The following is a 6773-nucleotide window of genomic DNA, read 5'->3' as shown; positions in this document are numbered from 1 at the left end:
GAGAAGCAGGGAAGAGCAGAGATACCATGCAGGACTCTATGCCCTCAGGAAAAGGAGTCAACACTTTTCCAGTTGTGTGCAGGTTAGTTTTTTGTTTTGTTTTGTTTTGTTTTGTTTTTGTTTTGTTTTTAGGTTCTTCAGTATTACAACATCACATGGTCGATATTCAGAGATTTGGTATGGCTAAGAGAGACCAGCCTGGGTGTGTAGTTGGTGTGGGTAGACTTGTGATGGCTAACCTCCCATGGTAAGTTGGCAGGTACGTGACTGCCGCTTGTTTCTGGGAGAGTTTAGTATTAAAACTAAATGAAGGAGAGCAGATTTATCGTCATGGTCATCTCGTTTGTCCACGCTCTGGGTTAAAAAACTGAAGGTGGAGGAGACTCGAGTTGGATGTTAGTATTCTCCATTCCTGAGTATGCCTGGTCAGTTCTGGACTGGACTCTGCACTGTCAGTTCTCTGGTCCCAGGTCTCTGAGCTGTGGTACAAGCTTCATCTCTCTCCAGCTTGCAGACTATGGACTTCTCATCTCCAAATTCATGAGCCATTTTCTGATAATAAACCTTTTAAATATTTTCCCCTGGGTCTGTTTCACTGAAGAAGTGATATCCAAGGGGAAATAGATATTCCACAAGAGAACTGAGCATACATGCTAGCTGTGTGCAGGTGGACTCTAGGGGTCATGGCAGGGTGCCCTCAACACAGTGTCAAAATGGAAGTAAGCTATCACCAAAGACCTGCAGGAGAATAGGCCCATTGGAGCCCATTTGGATAGCGGTGACTCACCTGGGAAAGTTAGGCATTGATGGCATTGAAGAGGATCGTCTGCTTTACTCAGTTTGTCAGCGGAGTTTGGCCCAGACCAGCTACACAGCCCCATGTTGTAGGCTACAGCAGCCTGGTTTCATTAGTGTGTGTGTGTGTGTGTGTGTGTGTGTGTGTGTGTGTGTACGTGTGTGTGTATGTGTGTACGTGTGTACGTGTGTGTGTGTGTGTGTGTATGTGTGTGTGTTGTAGTGTGCATGTGGAAGTCAGAGGACAACTTTCAGGAGTCTGTTCTCTCCTTCCACCATGTGGCTCCATGTCTCAGTCTTGGCAGCCAGTGTTCAGCCATTTCCCCAGGTCCTGAGAGCTCTTTTCAGAGACTTCCAGGCCAGAAGCCGTACTTTACCATTGAAAAGACTTTCAAGATGAGCCAATATGAAGTAAAAGTTGGAGTTTTTTTATGAAGAGACATTTATAAGGCTGGAGATGTAGGCCGGTGGTAAGGGCTTGCCTGGCATGGAGCTCTGAAACCCCCAGCATCACATGTACCAAGGGAAAGGTGGAGGTGCACACCTGTAGTAATCTGTTAGGAGGTAGAGGCAGGAAGGTCAGAAGTTCAAGATTACAGCAGGCATAGTGGCACGTGCCTTTAATCCCAGCACAGGCAGAAATAGGCGGATTTCTGAGCTCGAGGCTAGCCTGGTCTACAGAGTAAGTTCCAAGAGAGCTGGAGCTACAAAGAAAAACCCTACCTCAAAAAATAAATAAATAAGTAAAAAGAAAAGGAAGTTCAAGGTCAGCCTGGGTTGTCAGAGACCCAATGTAGGAGTGTGGTGAGGGGGAGGGAGACATTTAGGGAAAGGTCAATAAAGCACTCAAGAATGGGTGTGGCTTCTTGGAGAAAGTCAGCTTAAGAGTTTTTTCAACAGTAATATAGACAATTTTAGTGACTTCTGGAGTTACACCTCAAAGGGTTAAATGACATAAGGTGTTTTCTGAGGTGCAGTTAAGACTGCAGACCATTTGTAAAATTATAAGTCACAAGGTTGCACAGAAGATGTTTTAACAAGAAAACAAGTTTATAGTCTTGTTTGTTGAGGGTCCCAGAAAACAAACAAACAAACAAACAAACAAACAAACAAACAAAAAACAGACCAGGTTTACACCTGAAAAAGGAAAAAGGCACATTCAGACCTTAAGCATAGTTCACTACCATTTTCATATTCTTATGGGAAAACCTTCCTATAAAAGGACCATCAGCTGTACCCTGGAATATTCCCAGCAGATGTCAAGTGTGCTGAAATTCTTGACTGGCTGGAAAGGGGTTTCAGTCCATCATACCCTGCAGGAAGGACCTTCTTTGCCTTCTCTGTCTTCTCTTTCTATCCCATCTCAAGTTCACCAGGTCTAGGGCTGATCTCTCCCAGACATACCCTTACAAACATGGGTGTTAAGCACCTTTTTAAAAAGGGCCATGGAAGAATGGGAGGGTAAGAGTCCCAGGGAAGCCTGGAACAGCTTCCATGGTGGGCATGGCTCTAATATTCTGCTTGTATCTTGAGTTAAAGCAACTTATGTTGACTTATGTGTGGTGTGTGTGGATGTGACCAGAGCTTTAGGGCAACAATACTTCGTGAGTACCTGTTACTAAAGTGGGCAAATGCTCTCTTATCTTTTTAGGTGGTCTATTATTTAAATTGACACAACAGGTCAACAGAAGAAAAATCATTTTAATTCATGTGGCCATGACAGGGAGTCCTGCAAACCCCCATAAGTTCCCAGCTTCTAATGCCCTTCTTGCTCCGCACACCAGGAGAGCCAGCACTATCCAGCGCGACCTTGTTTCAAACTATAAAAATCAATCTGAGATTGTGAGGTAGTCTCCGAGGACCTAGGCTTATATTCCACCAGGTGATACAGAGAAATAGAGATTTGCTTCTTAGGTGGGGTGTGGAGGCAAACTATGGGGGTCCTGGAGGCAAATGGGGAGGGGTTAGGGAGAAAAGCCTGGGAGATAAAAGTTGCCATAATCAGCTCTCTTCCTGGTACAGACACCTTTACAAAGAGGCTGGTGTGTGTGTGTGTGTGTGTGTGTGTGTGTGTGTGTGATGTTTTGCTAGTTGAGAATGGTCTCCTACAAAGGGGGCAGCTTTTTTTGGGTTCCTCCAGTGTCTTCTTCAGTTTCAAAAAAATCACCAGCTAGTCGCTCCCTAGCGGGAGTGCGCGCTGCTTGAGGCGACTGCGCTGTTCTCCTACAGCCTTACTTTGGCAGCGTCTCCTGTGAAGCACATCAGCTGCCTCGCCTCTGCCCCATCCTCGGTACAAGTAACACTCATTCCCTCCAGAAGCTTCCCTAAGGACTTTGGGAGCTGGGGGAGAGGGGGGCTTCGGACCCAAGGGATTGTCTTGAGTAGGAAAACGTGGACACACGGAGGAGGAGGGTCCTTAAGCGCCGGCGCTGAGACACCTAAGCTTAAGATGTGATGTTGCCAACTTGGCACAGAGGCCTTCTTGGTGTCCCAACCCAGAGCCTGCCGGTGCTGGGCTTCCAAGTGACCCGGTTGGTGCTCCCTTGGGTCTTCCTCCTTCATTCACACTGCAGTCCAAAGTATTTCCATGGATCTGGGCTCGAGGGTGCGCTGCTCCGGAGGCGGGTCGCAGCCCAGCCAGGAAAATGCCTGGTCCTGTCTGGTCTCTCAGTGTAGGGGAGGAGCGCGCTCTGGGCTTCCCTGGAGGAAACTCCTCCTCCTTCCCCCAGACGGCCGCTCCTGGCCAAGGTGACCCGACACCTGCGTTTAGGGGTGTCGCCCTGGCTCCTGGGACGCCGCCTCCGGAGATTTAAGAGAGAGCTGGGAGAGGTCGAACACTTGGGGCTGACTAGGAAGCCAAGAGCTCCGGCGACCAGCGGAAAGGGGCAGGGAGCGCAGCAGGTGAGCGGCGTGCGGGACAATCTCGGGGTTGGCCTGGAAGGGGAAATGGGGTTGACTCGGGTCAACCCCACGGTGCCAGGCTGGGGCATTACAGGTGCGACTCTCTGGGAGCTGACGGGCCCTGGCGCACGACGTGGTCCCACGTCTATAAGAGGGACCCAGCGACCTCTGTCCCGTGGCGGCGCCCGGTTGAGAGAGACCCCAGGTCGACTCCGTAGTTTCGCGATTTGGTTTATGTTCCAGCCGGCCCCTGACTAGTGGATTGGAGAAGAGAGTCGTTGGGGATGGGGATCCTTCGGTGGAGCAGGCCCTTGGCCCGCACACCTGCTGCATATTCCTTCCTAGGACGCAGAGGTTCCTCCACAGTTCTCTTTGTTTCGGGAAAATCTCGGCAGTCCGGCTGGTTACCTGAACTCCTTCCGCTCCTTGGTCCCTACCGAGGTGGAAAGAAACTAGAAACTGGCAGAGATGCGGAGAACCGATATAGGCGGCGCTGCAGGGCCCTAGGGACCCTTGCAAGACGCGAACTGCGCGCCACCCGGGGGGAGGGAATGCTCCAGTGGTCCCGTGTGGTGACCTGGTTGGCTCTGAGCATTCACTGGAACGAACCTGGAGGGGCTGGCCCTGGAGGAACAGGCGGGCTGCCAGGGGCAGAAGGCTGACCACACGGGCATGTGCATTCATCCTGTGGGACTTGGAATGGTGGCAGGGTGACCCAACGTTCCAGCTAGGCAGTGGGCACTGTGTGTGAGGGCCTCAAGCCCAGTTGAAGAAATGAACTGTCCCAAGGCCTAAACGTTTTTTTTTTTTTTTTTTTTTTTTTTGTGTGTGTGTGTGTGTCCATGCCCTAGAGAGTGTGGGTGGCTTTTGCTTGCTGGGAGCCCAGGTTCTTCATGATGGCCCCTAATTCGGTCCAGAGCACGCATAGGCTTCTGGCCATAGGCTTCTGGCGGCTTGTTTGTGGAAGGGAAAGCCCTAGCTGTACCTGGAAAGCCGGGTCCTCACAAGGGTTGGGCTTGCAAATGCTTAGTCCTGAGGCTAAGACAAGCCATTAGTGCTGGCTGTTCAGCTTCCAGCCGCCAAGAGCCAGGCACTGTGGAAAGTTCCAAAGGGCAGACTACTTACAAGGTTCTGTGAAAATCCAAAGTGAGGTTGGTGTTGTTTACCTGGTTTGGGAGGAGGGGAGAGGTAACAACAGCTTCCTTCCTGGGGGCTGGGCAGTTTGACTGGGGACACTGGCTGGTGTCAGCAGTAGTGGGTAGTGAGGGACTTCCAGATAGGCAATTTATTTGCTTGTACTGAAGAGGTGCTTGGGGGCCTTCACCCAGTGACCTTACTGGTCATCTGCTGTTAGAATGAAAACTCAAAAGCCAGATGTGGTGAGATTTATTTTTAATTCTAGAACTTGGAAGGCAGAAGCAGGCACATCTGGTACTCTGTGAGTTCAAGGCTACCTAGAGAGACACTGTTCAAGAGAGAAGGAAGGAAGAGGAAAAAACTGAAGAGTGTCACCAAAACATGAGCCCAAGTGAAGAATTGAAGGGTGTTCTTATGGGCTGGGGACCCTTCTGGAGGGCTGGGGTGCATATCTCAGTCTTTGGTCTTCTACAATCTCTGATCAATGTTCTCAGCTCATTCCCAGGTTTGGGCTTACTGACACTCACACACACCCATCACACCCTTAAGGTCACCTTGCCAGCAGCAAGGTCTTGGAGTCAAGTGCAGAGCATTGGCTGTGGCACTATAGTCACTGTAGGAGGAAGTTTGACCACCCTGATACAGTAGCCGCACAGGATGGGGTGACTTCATTTCTTCTACAAGGACAACATAGTGAATTCTTTATAACCTGTTTACCTCGGCTACAGGGAGGCTGATGCAAAGTTAGGTTGTCTGGTGCCTCTCTGGGTGAAAGGGCAGAACATAGGCCGGCTGCCTCAGTAGCTGTCAATGCTGTAAGCATTGGGCTCTCAGACAGAGGTATGCACAAGGGGTTTTGCGGACCATCTGCACAGTCTCCCTTCTTTTTCCTCCTCTTAGTCCTGAGGTCACAGTATGGCAGCAAGTCAAGAGAAGAGATGAAAACTGAGAATGAAGTCTAGGGACTCTGGATGTCTCAGGTGCTCTGCAGCCAGGCTGCCATGCTTCCTAACATCATAGACCCATCTCTCTCTGAAGCCCCATAGTAGCCAGGACGTGGGATTACCTGATGGACCAAAAGGCAGACTCTCTCACTGAGTGACAGACACTTATGCAGCCATCCTGCAGGTGATGAAACCTGGATATGTGAAGTATAGTACGCCAGTTCCATCTTCTTTATTGCCTAAGTGGACTGTTCCCAGTGATGAGCCCAGTCTGGGGTCAGGAGTTACCATGAAATAGAAACCAAGAGTCTAGCTGACTATATTGCTCTTTACATTTAAGTATTGAAGGAGCTTAGAAAGGCCTTGGGGAGGGGTCCTTAATGTGAGGTCATTGCCGTGGTCTTGAGCACTGATCAGGTAAGAATCAGGAGTTTTTGAAAACTCTACAGAAAGTTCTGTATCTGGGAACTCCTGGTCAGCCCAAGCACTGGGCATTAGGAAAAAAAAAAAAAATGGTGACTGGTCATTTGAGCGCCTGGTCAGTTGGGTTTCTGAAAGACTGGAAAATGGCTCTGCTGGTGGGGAGGGCAAATGAAACATCTGGGGATGGGCAGGAGAGCTCCCAGGGAGCCACACAGCTTGAAGGAGGCCTTTCCACCCACTACTCTCTCCTAATTGTTCCCCTAGCTGTCCATAAGGCTGAAATTACTAAGCCTTGTTTGTTCAGGTTCCTCCTCACTTTCCCAAGCTGTCCCTAGGACCAGCTCAGGGATCTTTGACGGTTGGAGTTCAGGAGAACCATGATCCTAAGGGCTGAGAACTGCAAAGGTCAACTTGGGGAACTTTTCTGTGCAGCCCCTAAGTATAGTAGACCTGGTAAAAATGAAGGAGGGTGGTTCATTCCAGGGGCAACTAAACCTGCCTGTGGGTTCTTAAAGTCTCATCTGATCACAGTGGCCATTCTAAAGGATGATCCCTGGGGTAGACCTGGGATTC

At 49.8% G+C, this 6773-nt stretch overlaps 1 protein-coding gene across 2 annotated transcripts in view; it reads left to right on the top strand.

Moving 5' to 3' along the window:
- Nucleotides 1-3539: 3539 nt before the first annotated feature.
- The window catches only part of Tmprss2 (transmembrane serine protease 2), a 37931-nt gene continuing 34697 nt past the window's right edge, over nt 3540-6773 (top strand). For both annotated transcript variants that reach the window (XM_055614971.1, XM_055614969.1), the window contains exon 1: nt 3540-3696. The gene's annotated coding sequence lies outside the window, so the exon portion shown is untranslated. The remainder of the gene's footprint in view (nt 3697-6773) is intronic.

Source organism: Psammomys obesus, unplaced genomic scaffold (genome assembly GCF_907164565.1).
Source record: "Psammomys obesus unplaced genomic scaffold, mPsaObe1.curated_primary_1811, whole genome shotgun sequence".
In the NCBI taxonomy this organism is placed as follows: Eukaryota; Metazoa; Chordata; class Mammalia; order Rodentia; family Muridae; genus Psammomys; species Psammomys obesus.
The sequence above is the reverse complement of the archived record's forward strand: the minus strand, read 5'-3'. Positions and strand labels throughout refer to the sequence as shown.